This window comes from Aulonocara stuartgranti, assembly GCF_965226115.1.
Source record: "Aulonocara stuartgranti genome assembly, chromosome: 2".
Classification (NCBI taxonomy): domain Eukaryota; kingdom Metazoa; phylum Chordata; class Actinopteri; order Cichliformes; family Cichlidae; genus Aulonocara; species Aulonocara stuartgranti.
This window is the reverse complement of record NC_138940.1, coordinates 13,260,025-13,277,630: the sequence shown is the minus strand read 5'-3', so window position 1 is coordinate 13,277,630 and position 17,606 is coordinate 13,260,025. Positions and strand designations below refer to the sequence as shown.

Genomic DNA, 17,606 nt, shown 5'->3' with positions numbered 1-17,606 from the left:
TCGACAGCTAGACACTAGCTGGTTGCTAAGTTTACTTAGCTAAGTCAAGTCAGTAAAGGGGACCTCTCAAGCGTGTAATCTTTGTATCTTCTCAAGCACCTTTTATACAATTTAGAGTATATAAGGTGAGTAAAATGTTAGTAATTTTGGGGGGATTTTTGTACTAACTAGCAGATATCTTTCTTTGTGATGTGCCCATAAAATCTGTAATATACATCTCGCTAATGTGACGAGTAAACGTGATGACGGTATTCAATACAAAGCATTGCGTAAATTATTTTTTCATCAATTAAGTTCTCACTTTCAACACAAGACGGAGACTTCATCTTGCTCTTACATCATCTTAAATTGGTCATGTCACTTGGACGCGCTGGCAGTCCAAAAAGCTTTTATGTAGTATTATGACCAGAATACAAAAAAGTGGCAACCAGCTACTTCGAGTCCCCTACTGCATAAGAAATGAATCGCAGGTGAGTTGCCTTCATTGCCGCTGACTGACTCATATTAGTTGCATACATGCTGTTACATGCTGGCAATCTGTCTGCATTCATCAGTTATTTGTAAACCGTCAATAATTTATCTGAGTGACTGCAGTCAGTTCAACTTAAACTACAATTGTTTGGAGACAGGTTGCCTCCCACCTATGCAACAGAGCTTGGAATTGTGACATCACCAACACAATGCATTATGGGACAGAGTTGGTAATGGAATATACAGAGATGGATGCTGGTTTTGCTTTGAAGGTAAACTTTTGGACAAAAGAACTTAATGAGAATGTGGAACTCCTGTCTTAACATGAAGGTACATATGACCAGAAGCCCTTTATGGAAATGAGTCAAATTTTTGAGCCTTCCAGACTGGAAGAAACAAAGCTATGGTGATAACAATACATGGCTTCAGTAGCATCTGGAAGAAGGAAAACAATATTGTGCAAAAGAATGGTTTGATCATTCCTTTCTCGCACTAGTAAGATATATTTATAACACATTTCTCAGTTAAATATCGTAGGAGTTTTGCTATGTTTTGCTAACAGTCACCTCAAGAGACTTTATATTTTAAGGTAAAGATCGTACAATAATAGAGAGAAGACTCAACAATCAAACAACCCTCTTTAAGCAGGTTTGTTTATGGTGTGACTGTTATCCGACCATGATTTGAACAACTATTACGGTGTGTTCACACCGAACGCGATGGACGCGAATAGAGCGTCAGGTTTACATGTAAAGTCAATGGAAAGGCGCGATGACGCGCGATTGCGGGTCCCGCGAAAATTCGGAAGCAGATTTGCGTCGCGAAAACGCCAAAACGCGCGTCAGTGTAGCGCGTCTGGTGCGTTTGACGCGCGAATAAAACCACGCGCGTCAGTTTTTGTGTTGCATTTTGTGCATACTCGCGTTTCGCGTCTACCGCTCGAGTTGGAAAAATCTGAACTCCAGCGTCAAATCGCACCGCGACAACCAATCAGGTGCCTGGTGACGTGGCTGTTACCTAGGTCAAAGGGGCAGGTCCAGCCAAAGCCTTTCATACTTCAATGGAGGGGAAGGCTAATCAATGCGGTAGCAAACAACTCGGAGCTGTACGACACCAGCTGCTTTCTGTACCGAGACAGGAATAAAAAGGACCGAGCTTGAAGGAAGATATGTGAAGAGATCGGGCAACCTGGTAAGTTCATTCATTTCTCTTTTGAAAGTTTTTACTGACCCGGGGAAGCCGCACAAAAGCTAGCAAGCCACCTCTATTTTCCCACTGATGTACAAATACCGTTATGCTTTTATGCATGTTGTCATTTAGGAATATATTTTATTGTTTATTAATAAACAGCACACAGTGGTCCCGCTGTTCATCCGTCACTGCTTTGCTTTTTTGCTGATTTTTTATTGCACAGTACAGCATTGCATTCTGCAGCCTGATTGACAAATCTGCTCCGTGCCGTGTCTCCTGCGCTTGCCAAATTTATCACGTTTGGTTTTGATAACCATCACGTTCAATAGAAAAATCAGCACAAAACCACCCATAACTATGACCCTCATTCGGAAATAGACACCTGGAAAAAGGCGCACGAAAGTGGCGGGCAGATGAAGACAAACCGCGGCATAATAATACTTTTACGTTTTGCAATCTACAAAGGTTTGCACTTTGAGAATCAATTGTGAGAACTGTGACCAATGTTCATGTGTGTGGGGAAAACAGTGTATAAAGTGCGTGACCAGGGGCTAGTTATTCTGAGAACCCCTGCTGCAATAAATGAGGGACCACTGTCTACTCTAAGATTATTATATCCAACCTGTTAACATTTAATACTGTATTGATAGAACCAACTGATTCTGCAGCAGAGCATCCCCAGTCCCTGAGCTCCTGCTGCTGCACCCACAGATACAGTGGGGCAAAAAAGTATTAAGTCAGCCACCGATTGTGCAAGTTCCCCCACCTAAAATGATGACAGAGGTCAGTAATTTGCACCAGAGGTACACTTCAACTGTGAGAGACAGAATGTGAAAAAAAAAATCCATGAATCCACATGGTAGGATTTGTAAAGAATTTATTCGTAAATCAGGGTGGAAAATAAGTATTTGGTCAATAACAAAAATACAACTCAATACTTTGTAACATAACCTTTGTTGGCAATAACAGAGGTCAAACATTTACTATAGGTCTTTACCAGGTTTGCACACACAGTAGCTGGTATTTTGGCCCATTCCTCCATGCAGATCTTCTTGAGAGCAGTGATGTTTTGGGGCTGTCGCCGAGCAACATGGACTTTCAACTCCCGCCACAGATTTTCTATGGGGTTGAGGTCTGGAGACTGGCTAGGCCACTCCAGGACTTTCAAATGCTTCTTACGGAGCCACTCCTTTGTTGCCCGGGCGGTGTGTTTTGGATCATTGTCATGTTGGAAGACCCAGCTTCGTTTCATCTTCAAAGTTCTCACTGATGGAAGGAGGTTTTGGCTCAAAATCTCACGATACATGGCCCCATTCATTCTGTCCTTAACACGGATCAGTCGTCCTGTCCCCTTGGCAGAAAAACAGCCCCATAGCATGATGTTTCCACCCCCATGCTTCACAGTAGGTATGGTGTTCTTGGGATGCAACTCAGTATTCGTCTTCCTCCAAACACGACGAGTTGAGTTTATACCGAAAAGTTCTACTTTGGTTTCATCTGACCACATGACATTCTCCCAATCCTCTGCTGTATCATCCATGTGCTCTCTGGCAAACTTCAGACGGGCCTGGTCATGCACTGGCTTCAGCAGCGGAACACGTCTGGCACTGCGGGATTTGATTCCCTGCCGTTGTAGTGTGTTACTGATGGTGACCTTTGTTACTTTGGTCCCAGCTCTCTGCAGGTCATTCACCAGGTCCCCCCGTGTGGTTCTGGGATCTTTGCTCACCGTTCTCATGATCATTTTGACCCCACGGGATGAGATCTTGCGTGGAGCCCCAGATCGAGGGAGATTATCAGTGGTCTTGTATGTCTTCCATTTTCTGATGATTGCTCCCACAGTTGATTTTTTCACACCAAGCTGCTTGCCTATTGTAGATTCACTCTTCCCAGTCTGGTGCAGGTCTACAATACTTTTCCTGGTGTCCTTCGAAAGCTCTTTGGTCTTGGCCATGGCGGAGTTTGGAGTCTGACTGTTTGAGGCTGTGGACAGGTGTCTTTTATACAGATGATGAGTTCAAACAGGTGCCATTCATACAGGTAACGAGTGGGGGACAGAAAAGCGTCTTACAGAAGACGTTACAGGTCTGTGAGAGCCAGAGATTTTCCTTGTTTGAGGTGACCAAATACTTATTTTCCACCCTAATTTATGAATAAATTCTTTACAAATCCTCCCATGTGAATTCATGGATTTTTTTTTTCACATCCTGTCTCTCACAGTTGAAGTGTACCTCTGGTGCAAATTACTGACCTCTGTCATCATTTTAAGTGGGGGAACTTGCACAATCGGTGGCTGACTAAATGCTTTTTTGCCCCACTGTATGTACAGCAAGCACTGATACCTTTTAGTCGGTGGGATTGCCTTGTGATCACCTTTACTAAATATCTACAACCAATCTGATTATATGCTGTTTTTGTTTTTTGTTTTTTTTAATGTTGAAATTAAAATCAAGTAGCAGCCTTCTCATTTCTTTGTGTTTTGTGCTGTTTTACAGGCCCACAGGGGAGGACGGCTCCGAGGCAGATGAGGGACGGGTCCCAGGACGGTCCATCGACGGTGGAGCTGGCCATCCTGGTGTCCCTGAAGAGGCTACACCAGTCTCCAATGGAGCATTTCCTCCTCAGCCTTGTTCCTGCTCTGGAGAGCAGCTGGTCCTTTTTATTCCTGTCTCTCTGTAAATTCTTATATTTTATATATTTATGTTTAATGTTTTTCTGTTTGAGAATTTTAATATTATTTCAAATAAATTTTTATAATGACTAATGTCTCAGTTCTACTACACAGCAAATGTTGGCACACGACTTGACACATGTAGAATTTATTTCATATTATACTAATGACAAAATGTACTAATACAGTGGGATGCAAAAGTTTGGGCAACCTTGTTAATAGACATTATTTTCCTGTATAAATCCTTGGTTGTTACAATAAAAAATGTCAGTTAAATATCATACAGGAGACACACACAGTGATATTTGAGAAGTGAAAAGAAGTTTACTGGATTTACAGAAAGTGTGCAATAATTGTTTAAACAAAATCAAGCAGGTGCATAAATTTGGGCACCACAAAAAAGAAATAAAATAAATATTTAGTGTATATCAATGTGTGTGTCTCCTATATGATATATGGGGTGCCTTTGTCTGGATGTGCTTCCCATCCAGAGCTGCACAGCACAGAGGAAAGTTCCAGCGCTCCTGGAATCCCTCTGTGATGGACCGCCAGTCTCCAGGTGAAGGCACAGCCATGAAGTTGTCCACTAGACAGTCCCAGATGGACGTCGCTGTCTGGAGGGTGATCTGGCTCACCGTGGACACACCGACTCTGTAACTGAATGCTTGGTCGTGAAGGAGTCCCCGGTGACAAGGAACCTGGACAAAATTGTTCAAAATCAGTATTATGTGTACTGCAGTTACAAAATACATTATTCAAATTCCAAAATACTTTTGTGATGTCAGATTTAAATCACAAAACTTAAATCTTACATAAAACGTTTTGTAATTATAAGGATAATTACAAAATGTATATTAGATAATATCTAAAACAGTTGTGTTTTGTTTTAACTTTAACATATCATAATTTGATTGGTAGCAACTTTTGCCACTACAGTGAGCCAATCACTCATAATTTCTAAACATGTCAATCAGGTAGGAATGAAGTAAGACATTAATAGAAATAAAGAGTTGTATGTTGACATGTAGCCCTTTCCTTGCTTAAATCATTAATATTTTTGAAAAATTAATCTGTGATAAGACATAGCTTATCAAGATAGAACCATGTAACTAAAGATGAACCAAACTGTTCACAGTTTTATCTAACTCTGTTTTAATAAAGGCTGGTGACCCCTGCTATAGAGTCTGACAGCTGCAGGGATTATATACAAATATTCAACTATCCCCGAATTAAACCAGTTCTAAATAAAAATGAGTGAGTATCACTACAAAGGTTAACTCAGTGGTCCTAATGCTACAGTTTGATATCAGCAAACACCGAGCGCATACATTGATGTGACACCACAGCCATGCTATCATTGCAAACACTGATAACAGCATAAATCGAATTAAATCGGGACTTGATGAGACCTTCTGAGTATCACTAGAAATATTATAAACAGTCTCCATACCACAGTTTACTTTCAGTAAACACCGACAGCATTCACTGTTAGCATAGCACATCCATGTTAGCAGTGTATAACTGGATGGTTTAGCATATTAGCACAGGTATCAATAAAGGACTACCGTATTAAATACTTTTACTAACCTCAGGCAGACGGACAGGCGCTCTGCCGGTGGGATTGAGCACCTGTAGTTGGTGTCTAGGCGGGTGATGCTGGGACCGACGAGGGAAAGCAGGTCCTCAAACTGACCGACGGTGATAGCGCTGGAATCGGCCGTCATCCAGGCGCAGCTCCTGGAGCAAATGGTGAAACTCACCAAACTGCTCATGCCTCTGGAGGACCTGATGGACCCAGGTACGGCGAGGACGTCTTTTACGCCGCTGCTCTGCTCTCCACAGTACATAGAGAAGGGAGACTCTAAATATATCATATTTTGACACGTGATGGACTTTTCTTGGACATGCGTTGAGACGCGAATGTGCACGCGTCAAATTAGGGGCGTTTTATTCGCGTCCATCACGTTCGGTGTGAACACACCGTAAGGGGTATGCTTTGCATTCTGGGATGTAGCAAGATTCTATCCGGTCTTTAAATGATGAATCCTGCTTCTGGGTCCAAACTACTCTGCGTTTATTAAGGCTGTTGTGTTTTTAACATGTTTTAATGCTTTGTATCTTGTTCTGTTTAATCTGAACAAGCCCCTAAAAAAAGTCACTGTCGGCCTCTCTTGGTTTTTATTACCACTATTAATTTTAAAGCTCAGTTTTTAAAACCTTATGATGTAACTACATCATTTGTCCCTAACCATTGGGAACCATCACATTAACTTTTATCGGGTTGAAAAAAACTTTGGCGTTCATCCTCCAACTTCACTGTGTTTATATTACGCTAACCATAGCTGTGTAGCTAGCCACCATGTAGCACATCATTATATACCAGCTAGCCAAACTTCAGCAACCCTACAAGCGACTGCTGTTTAGTTTTCTGTCTTCATTTATGTCAGAAGTGATAGCAGAGCTGAAGGTTAAAAGTTTTTCAGAAATCCCTCAGTCTGAACATGGTATATCATCTCTAGATGGAAACTAGCGAGCTATCTCCCTGCTAACATCTAACTTTATTAAACTTCATAAATTCTGTTTTCATGGATACCTGGATGTTAAACTTAATTGTTACACCTCTGGTAGAGCAGCAACGCTCCACACTGATCAATTTTATTAAAGATGAAAGAATTTAGACAGTTTGTAACTCTCGGTGATGCCGCAATGTTCGTTCAACTTTGGGACCTGAAGCGGAGTTTGGACCCGTAAACGGCTAATAACGTCAGATTGAAAGAGACTTTTCATTCATTTCACTAGTTGCTAATGAGCACAAAATTCTCTATGTTCTCCAATAGACCAGAACCTTCTTTATGTATTTACCTTTGTTCCTTTTTCTACGGTGGCCCCTAGACACAAAGCATGTACAAATTCCAAAACATGCCAACTCCAAAACACATGCAAACTCCAAAACACAACGGAAGTGCTCCAGGAGACTAGGGGCAGTGTTGAGCTTTTGTTACCTAGTGGCTACACAAGCCAGGAAGTACCAACGACCAGATTTGGTGTGTGGCAGTAACAAGTAAATGAACATTTTTTTTTTTTAATTATTTGAATATATATGAGTGTTGTTGTTCTATCCTTGCAGTTGTTTTCCGCCGGTATCCAACTCTATGTGTTCGCAACAAACGTTTATTTTGCAAATCAAGCTCAACACTGCCTCTAGCCTCCTGGAGCACTTCTGTTGTGTTTTGGAGTTTGCACGTGCTTCGGAGCTTGTACCTGCTTTGCAGTTTGTACGTGTTTTGGAGTTTATATGTGCTTTGGAGTTTGTACGTGTTTTGGAGTTTATACGTGCTTTGTCTCTAGGGGCCACTGTATTTTTCTGACCCAGACACATCTGGCTATCAACTGATTCCGACTAGAGTAAAATGGTGAAAAAGCCCTGAGTTAATGAGAAGCATTCCTGGGCTAGCTGGAACTTTTCTGACTGTTCTTACGGTTCAGCGCATTCATTGGGCTACACCTCTTAATCTCTGAATTTCTGTGTTTTCAGTCCGTTGGCACAGGTGTTTAAAATCCAGCACTTAGCCATGAGTTGTTTAAAGAGCTCACTGAATTCAAATGTTGAATGAATGGCACAATTACAGCAAGTTAAAAACTTTGAACAGTTTGTGAAATGTCTTACTATAAGTGGTATTATTACAAAGTTACAAAGTTTTTTTTAACCCACAGCAACTTATCCACCAACACTCTGCTGAATCAGTAATTGCACAGTACCAGACCTTATCTGGCATTAACATCAACATAAAAACTGTATGCCAGGATCTTAGTGGCTTGAGTTTTCATGGCCAAGCAGTTCTGTCTACTCTATTTGTCACACCGTCTACATCAAAGAAAAATTTTCTTGCTGTTTTTTAGACATTACTGTTACTGGTAAGCATGTATTTAATCACAGACATCGATATGCTCATCTTGATGATTTTTGTAAAAAAAAATCCTTGCTCAAATCCTAGCTCAAAACAGGTCAAGCCTTCAGATAACACTTGTTTATTGAGACTTTTTCAAATGACTTTTATAGTCATGTAGAGATATTTTAGCTCTTAGAAAATGTAAACATGACTGTACAGAACGAACACTCATTAAAAGGTGAGAATGTCCTGTAATCGGGGAACATTTGACCTGTGTTGGGAATTTGGATGAAATTGTTAGAGCATACCTTTTGAGATGAAATGATGGAATCATTTTTCGGAAATGGCACCAGATATCAGGAAACACCGAAGTTATCTGCTGAAAAAACTGCTTTTTTAGTGACAACCATACTCATGCAGTTCACATGGAAACTGGAGGTGTTTGTAAGTAGCCTTGCTCATGCTGCAAAACATCAATATGCCAACAAAAACAAGAAGTGGTGTGATCAGACTTCATTGCCATTTCATTTCACTTCATTGTGCCACATAATTGTTGCAATCTTCTCACACATTTGAAGCAATTCAGGGGTCTGGGGATGAAAAAAAAAGAAGTCACAGCCAACAACTGATCTACAGAGTCATTTCTGTCTGTTCGAAGGGTTACAAAACAACTCAGAAATGAGATGCAGACAACAAAACAGCAGTGCCACTGCAGGTCAGGCATCAGTCATTCCGCTCAGAGCCACTGTGCTCGTCCATCGGCTTTTAGAGCAAATGTTTGTCTGTGTGAGGATCCGTATGACACCGATTCACATCATACATGATCCTGAACGGCTTATATATCGTAGTTTGTCCGCGGGAGCAGAGAACGGATGCTCCCCTGGTTTCAGACTCCTCGTGAAGAGAGAGAAAAAAATCCGAACTGCACCGCCAGCCTGCTTTTATCCTTTAAGACAGCAGTTTATTGTATCCAGATAAAAGCCAGGCAGGGTTATGAAACATCTCAGCTCGTCTGCGGCATCGCTCCCACCGCCACCGCCTCCCCACAGACTGAAGGAGTGACACACAGCAGGGATGGAGAGGCCATTTTGTCTTTTTGGAAAGGCACTTTAGCAGCAGCCGCTCTGAGTGCTTTTATCATTATATGCCACTACAGTCTGGCCATTTGTTCTGACCTTGGGAAATGGTTTTAAAGGTCTCACTGTGTGTGTATGTGTGTTAGAGAAATTGCCTGGATTGAGATGTTCCATGAAAATATGTAGTGAACAGCCTCCGTAGGCCAGGCGGGGGTGGATAAGGGGAAAGCTATTTGGGGGACGGGGGCACAATCCAATTTGTTTGTTCACACTTCAGCAGAGCCAGATCAGAACAATTGATACATTAGGACTAGTTTTAGAGAGCAAATATGGCAGCCGGAGAGAGAGGGGAGACGAGAAGAGGAGGACTATATATTGCAGAGGAGTGCTCCGAGAGTAAATTTACCTCACAGGCCATTGCACAGGGCGCAATATGAAACTATGATAAAAAAGAAATTGCTTTATTCTCCGAGTTATCAATATAATTCTGTCTCTGCGGCTCACCATCTCATTTTGGAAGCAGTAATCTTTTGTTACCATGAATTTTCTGTTGCAGAAAAAGCAAAAAAAGCTGCACTTGAGAAGGTTCATTCAACATTCCGAGATAAATGTGCTCCGGGAGAGCAATGTCTCCCTCAATTTGAAAAGCCCCAGTGTGCTGTGACATCCAAATCCTCCAGACCCGAATGTGTCATCTACCCCGGCGGTGACAAAGGAAATAAATTAGGAAAATACAATGCCCTTAAATGACAATATGGTGTTGGTAAGGAAAAATAAGAAGTGAGGAGCAATCTTATCAGGGAAGACGCCGCCGCCTGGTTCCTTGTGGCTCTGCAAAGAGAAAAGGGACAGTTGTTATTTCCTATTCGGCAGTGGGATCTCCAGCCCGATAATGTCTAATAACGCTCCATAAATTAAATCTGCCGCATCGGTGCGCTCACGACAGCGTCCGCTCAGATAAGTAGTGAGCTTCCATGGAAGGCTGTAGTAATCTTTTTTTCTTTTTTTGGTTATTCATTACAGGATTATTCACGAGGTGACGATGACAGGGTGAGGGGTGATCAGGTCCCTGTAATGGAGAGGGACTGAGGGACAAAAAAGGTTGTTCCTCGTTGAGCTCTTCATGAATAGAAACACTGGCATGAATTCAAATGCTGCAGCTTCATAGATGTATGCAGATATATATTTAAATGCATGTGCATCATTTCCGTTCATCCAGCTGAGCACTGCTAACTCAGTCTGCAGAAATGTAGAACTTTGTAGTGTAGTTATTCTAAGTGTCTGGAACAGTGGGCTTATTTTCTGCTCAAACAATCTGCAAAAAATGGCAAGAATCTACAGCTCCTATTTGTGGTACATTATGTGGTGGATTTCATTTGGAAATTGTTTTTGGTAAGCTCTCACAGCCTGGAAGTAGTTATTTCCACAGATTTCATAAATGCAGCGAAGCTTAGAGGAGTAAGTAGAACATAGGGAACGTTTCACACAACGACAACGGCTTTAACCTAGAAGGAGCTTCCGTAAATGATGACATCAATAATATAAAAGACAGACCTCACTTTTCTCACACCTCACTGTGTGAAATTTGCATTTTCAAACTTTCTTCTAACTGCATTTTGGATTTAGTTTAATGCATGACATTTAACACGTAAGATGATGTGCACAAAGTTTTAACATGCAAAATGTGTGAAGTGTTTTCTCCTGTGTTCACCTTCTGTTAAGTCTGCTGCTTGTCACTTGGCCATAATTCAGTTTTTCTTATTACAATAGATTTAGCTTAATCTTGTCTTTTTTTTTTCTCTTCTGTACAAAGCGTTATGACCCTTTCCTCAAAAGTCACAAATAATAAGGTGCTGCGATGGTTTTTAGAAGATTTAGCAGAATTTCCATTTCATTCTCCAATACTACAAAAATCTGCACATGCTTTATCCAGTGCTTCTTGAATCTTATTGCAAGCAATGATTTGATTGTAGAGGATATTTTAGTTTTGATTCTGTCTGAACGCAGCACTCTGACCTTCACATGTATCTTATAAGCTCGTGCAGACTGTGCAGGGTTATATGCAAAATACAGTCATAAATATTTAGTGAAAGGATATCTTATCAAAGATGATAGTGTGTGTTGGGCTCAGCAGGGTCATAGAAGTGCTTAGAAGACTGCAGACACGCATTGATGAGCTGAAAAAGTCATGATTTTCAGTAATATGTTAGTTTTACACATGTTGCAATACAGAATCTTACATTCATCTCGGTCAATAAGGCTTCATTTTGTGTGAATGCATTTTGAGTTTAAATTAGCAACTCATTTGTGTGTTTCCTGCTCCCAAATGCCGCATCTTACTCCTTTTCAGTTTACTATTTTTGAAAACTAGGACCTTTTTATTCTAATTGAAGCGCTGGATGAATAGTCGGCTGAACATTTCATTTCTTTTCTTTGCTTCTTTTTCTCCTGGGGTTACATAAATCAGAAACTGCATCAGACCTGCCAGACAACAAAAGTCAAACCAGTGCAAGAGCCCTTTTCTCTTTCTCTCTTTCTTTTTTGTCTCTAAGTAACGCTCAAAATAAAAAGCCACTTAATCCATCTTCTCCTGTATAAGGCCTCTTTTCCAGGCAGCAGGGACGGTAAAGTACATAAGTCTGCAGCGTTGAGTCAGCCATATACAGAAAAACCATCTGTCTTCATCATTCTCCGGGCACAATTGATCTGCAGCACTCTGGAAAGTATTTATTATGAAAAGTCTCATTTTTTAAGCGGCTTGTTTAAAGTAGCGGCGGCCATAAATCAACCTCGATTCAGAGCAAATCAGAGAGCCCTCCCACTGGAATCCATTATTCCTATTATATCAGCTCTAAGTGGACATAACAGCTTAATCCAGTATTGATCTGAGTGTGTGTGTTGGTCATCCCATTCAATCCCATCCTGATATCTGGGAAGCTTCGTGACAAGCCTTGCATGTGCTCTCGCTTTAAATAATCACAGGGGAAAGTCAACATGCTAGCTCGGCTAACGCTTTCCTCATTAGAAAGCAATAAATAGAGTGTGTGTGTGTGTGTGTTTGTGTGTGTGTGTGGTCTAATCCCAGCTAATACTCTGTTTAATACCAGAGAACTTCAGCGAGCTGACAGCCCCGCTAATTAAGTGAGCAGCAGTCTGTTCTGATGGCTCTCATACGCACGGGCATAAATTATTGAAGTGCCGTTAAAATAAATAATTAAGTCAATTGCAGCATTTTGGATGTGGGCGGGAGGTTAAATTATGCATAAGCTCAATATTTGTAAGTGTAATAGCAAGTAAGTGTGGTGGTTTTTATACCGTTAGGAAGGAAAAAAAATACTCCCCACCAACCGCTATTACCAAGATTTAATTTGAGAGGGGAAAAAGTCATAGTGTGCCACTGATATCTGGGTAAATATAGAAGAAATATAGGGTTATCTTAATATTACATTTACAGCACAGGTCTTGGTGTCTAGTTCAGAGTTTTTATTAGATCTGACAGTCTGATTACATCTGCTTTTGCCAGGCTGACATGATAACTATGGAGGTGGAGCAGGAATTACCCTCAGGGCCCAGGAGCTGGAGGGTCAGGGTGGTTGGCTTATATAACACTGAGAAGACTTGGCCTGATTTTTCAACATTAACATCAACATTAACTTCTTCAAATCAGAAGATAAACACTATGTGAAAGCAAGATATGGGCAAGAGCTTCAGACAACCATGACTTTACTGTAACTGCTATATTTTAAATGTTTGGGTTTGTGTCACCAGCCAACAAAAATGTTAGCTAAAGCAGTGATGCTAATGTGACTTTATACAGGAAGAGGTATTTAGCTCTCAGTAATTTTCCTGTTTGCTGAAAACATTGTTTTTAATGAGGGTGCTGAGACCATTTATTGTGATGATACCACACACTGTGGTTAATGCCACAGCTAGCGCAGTTTCACTATATTCACATGTAAAATTATCACTGCTAGAGATTAAGTGAGAACATAATCTTTTCTGCTGTCCTGAGTTCTGCTCAACTGCTGTTCATCTCTGCCAATTACCTGCCTGAAAAGAGAGGTGTGCCTGCAGCAAGAGTGGCTCCTCTGCAGAAACTCGGCAAATTGTCTAAGTGAACTGCATCTGCATACCTAAGTTTAAATCTCCTCATTGTCAGGGTGAGAGCTGGTGCTGTTAGTTGACGCTGGACGGTGTAAACTCATAGCTTCAAAGCAACAAACATAAGAAATGACTCAAGGAAACAAGTGTGTTATTCATGTCTTTCATGATAATGAATGAAATGAATGTTTGCCCAAAAGTGTTCCAGAAATGTTCTGTAAAAAATTGTTGCTAACCAGCACTTAATGGATTGGTCAAGGTCAAGTTTATTTATATAGCACATTTCCAACAGTCCATGCTGCACAAAGTGCTTAACAATGTAAAATGCCACTAAAATCAATAAAATGCACAACAATGATGTAGTAAAATATAGAAAAATAAATCTAAACTAAAACAACAACACCTATGGCTATTAATACCAAACTGTTTAGGTCACCAGGCCATAAAAATGTATTGAAAATGTTCAAACGTTTGTGGAGATCTAATATTAAGGGGAGAACTATTCCGGCGTCTGGGACCTGCCACAGAGACGGCTCTGTCGCCTTCGTGGAATAGTTAAGGATAGTTTTGACCTGGACCTCGCGGTTCTTTCTGTAGCATAAATAAATAGGAGCTCAGACAGGTGAGAAGGGGCTTGGCCGTTTAGTGATTGAAATGAATGGGATTTAGCAATAAAGTTGCTAAGTTAACAAGTTTTGCTATTTTAGACTGTATATAAAAGATGGGCATGCTCACCAAATGATCAACAAATATTCTCACCAAATGTTTTGCACAGTGCCATGTGCAAGCTAAAGTTGATATCCATTTGCTTCTGATTCAGGGTAGACAGATAAAGTAGAACTTTGCCCAAAATGTCTCTTTGACATTCAAATATCCGTTATATTTTACTCCAATCATGTAAAATGAGATTTTCACAGGAAAGTGAACACAACAAAGTCTACATCTGAACGTATTATAGGGCACTCATACACACACACACACACACACACACACACACACACACACACACAGGTTAGTTCCCGTCAGTAATGGCCTCCTGCTTCCCTCCTCCATTTCATCTATAAATAGTCTGAAGCAGAGCGTGAAATGAAAAGCAAGAGAACAGCATGAAATGGGACAAAAGTTGGGAAAATGGACATATTTATCCTTTTGTTTTTGAAGAAGGCCAGGGAAATAATGGCACAATTTTTACATAAAGCCATGCAATCTTCACAAACACTGCTGATATTATGCTTATTTTTATGGCCTGCTCTTGTTTTATTCTGCGTAATAATGGATCATTGTCAGTGGCTGCTGTTCAGTCTGATATGCAGATGAGAACTACATGGGGGAAAATAACAGGAATTATCCATTAAACAAACAAAATACTTAAATCTTTTACTTACTGCTGCCAGCAAGGGGCTGTGGTTTGCTCCCATATTTATTTCAACATTTCATTCATTGCATTTTGTAATGTTTGTGCTAAAACCAAAAGAGATTATTGACATCACTTAAAATATTATAGTGGGCATTTTTCTGAGTCATCCATATTGCAGTGACATTAATACTGCTGGTGCTCATTTATTTTAGCATTTATAATATTCAGTAGGCAGACAGTCAGGCAGGTAGAGAAAATCAGCAGTACTTTTTAAAAACGAACAGCAATTTGCAGACGCTGTATTTTATTAATACAGCTGTCAGGACGAGAATTTTTTTTTATTATGCAGAATATTACCCACTTTTCAGGTGCATTCACTTTCAGTTTAAACTGCAGATTACTTTAGTTTTAGGATCTGTTGGAGATGCTCAGTGTCTAGAACGGGGGTGTCAAACGTACGGCCTGTAGCCCACATCTGGCCAGGGTGGGACTTTTATTTTGATGAGCACGCCAATCACATGTAAAAACAGACAGGGAGCATACCATTATGTGAAAGAAGGAAGGGAAAGGGGGGGGGGGGGGGGGGGGGGGCAGACGTTCCAACCAAGACAGGAAGTGTATTGGTAGCGATGGGGAGCCAGATTTAAATGCAAGCGCATCTGGAAAAAGTGAGGAAATGAGTGAATGGTTTGTAACATCTGCTACTACTGTAGGTATTCATGGTCTCAGGAGGATGGGCCTACAGACTTTGTTCACCTGTGGTAGCTGAGGTTTTGTATAGCAGGGAGGACAGTTGTTAAGACTGATGCACCTTCAGCCCCAGAAAACTGAAATACATGAACTTTATTTCCAGCAGTTCACCTAAGTCAATGGAAAACAATGACTTCTTTATTTTTTATTTTTTTGTGGTAAAGACAGAAAAGGTGCATGTTGTCTAGATTGAAATTTGCTCTGAAAAACAAAAAAAGCAGAAATGAAAAAACCTGCAGCAGTTAGCAATAGGAAGGAAATTTCCTGTGGCTGAGCAAAACTGACGGAGCTGTTCTGCAATAAAAACTGGAACAGCTGATATTAAACCAGAGCTGTCAAGCTCTCACTTGACCCAGCGGTCTTAGCTAATTCTAGGTCAATCTGTAATGTTCCTTTTATTTCTAACATTATTTCTAACATTGGAAGAGTATTTATAAAACAGCAAACTGATCATCTGCAGAGGAATGCATTATTTGAAGAGTATCAGTCATGTTTCAGAACTCATCACAGCACAGCTTTAGTGAAGGTTGTAAATCTTCTTATGGCCTCTGGCAGTGGACTTATCTATGAGCTCGTTCTGCTAGGCCTTGGTGTAGCATTTGATATTGACCACAATATTTTATTATAGAGACTAGAACATGCCATGGGAATTAGTGTGCAGCAGTGGTTTGTATCATATCTATCTAATAGACTCCAATTTGTGCATGTAAATGGAGAGTCCTCTTCACACACTAAGGTTAATTATGGAGTTCCACAGGATTCAGTGCTAGGACCAATTCTGTTTACATTATACATGCTTCCCTTAGGCGGTATCATCAGAAGGTAGGGCTGCTCAATTATGGCAAAAATGATAATCACGATTATTTTCACTGAAATTGAGATCTCGATTATTTGACGATATTTATTTAACAATAACAATGTATTGAATAATTACTTTAAAGATTGTCAAAAAATAATATAAAATAGTGTGCAAATACTGATAACAGTGCAAATGTTTGCAATATAAAAAATAAATGAAAAATGTAAACATCTATGTTTAGTGAACTTTGCAGTGTTGCTCTGTGGTGCAGCTACAACACTGTAGCAAAGTTTACACACTGTGTCTACTTGATCCACGTCTGACTTCCGCGAACCCATAAAGTTTCCACACCACTGAAGTTTTTTTTACCTCTCTTTTCAACCAACGGCAGTCACTCTCCTCTCCAAATAACTTCTGCTTAGCTTTCCGAGCTTCCCTCGGGTCCTCTTAATCAGCGGTCCCCAACCCCAGGGCCTCGGACCGGTACCGGTCCGTGAGTCGTTTGGTACCGGGCCGCGAGAGATGAGGCTCAGGTGTGAAATGTATAGTTTTCAGGGTTTTTATCGGTTTTCAGCGTTATTTTGTTATCCTTTTTTATCGTTTACTCGGTTTTCCTTGGTCTTTTCACCTGTGTTATGAATAAATTTTCTTTTTTTCGGTACCGGTACTAGTTTTATTTTGTTGTATTTTTCCACGACACCTTAAAGGCCGGTCCATGAAAATATTGTCGGGCATAAAACGGTCCGTGGCGCAAAAAAGGTTGGAGACCGCTGCTCTTAATTGTTGTGACATGTGTTCGAAATGCTCGATGCACTCGATTTGCCACACGGAGCAGCACGAGAGTAAAGCACGAGGGAGGGGCTAATAATCAGCTCAGTCATTTTTAACGATCGTTGAAAGCCCAGATCGTAATCGAGATTAAAATTCAATTAATTGAGCAGCCCTATCAGAAGGCATAGCATACATTTTCACTGCTTGTCACAGTCTGCCGGAGCAAACTGTGTGAAGTGCGAAGAGTGGACCCAGGTGTGGACATACTAAAACTCAACTTTAACTGAAGATGAGCTGTTTATTAACCCTTTAAGACCTACCATAGAACCAAGTCCGCCAGAGCTTATATTATATTTTTACATGCTGTGGAGCCATTTTTGGGAGCATTTCAAGTTGCTATACATCAATACAACCATTATAGCCCAGATTTTAATAATATGTATTCATTAAGTGCATAGTAATTACATAAATTGCAAAAAAGTGCAATAAACTACAAAAAAATTGAAAATCGTTTTTGATTTTTTGACAT

General features: G+C 40.5%; 2 protein-coding genes across 4 annotated transcripts in view; one reads left to right on the top strand and one right to left on the bottom strand.

Annotated features, from left to right (window-relative positions):
• Positions 1-17,606, bottom strand: part of shtn3 (shootin 3) — a 510,884-nt gene that overhangs the window by 189,667 nt on the left and 303,611 nt on the right. The window lies entirely within an intron of this gene.
• Positions 3,881-17,606, top strand: part of LOC309717422 (histone H1-like) — a 436,303-nt gene continuing 422,577 nt past the window's right edge. The window contains exon 1 of the mRNA XM_082551983.1: positions 3,881-3,985. The gene's annotated coding sequence lies outside the window, so the exon portion shown is untranslated. The remainder of the gene's footprint in view (positions 3,986-17,606) is intronic.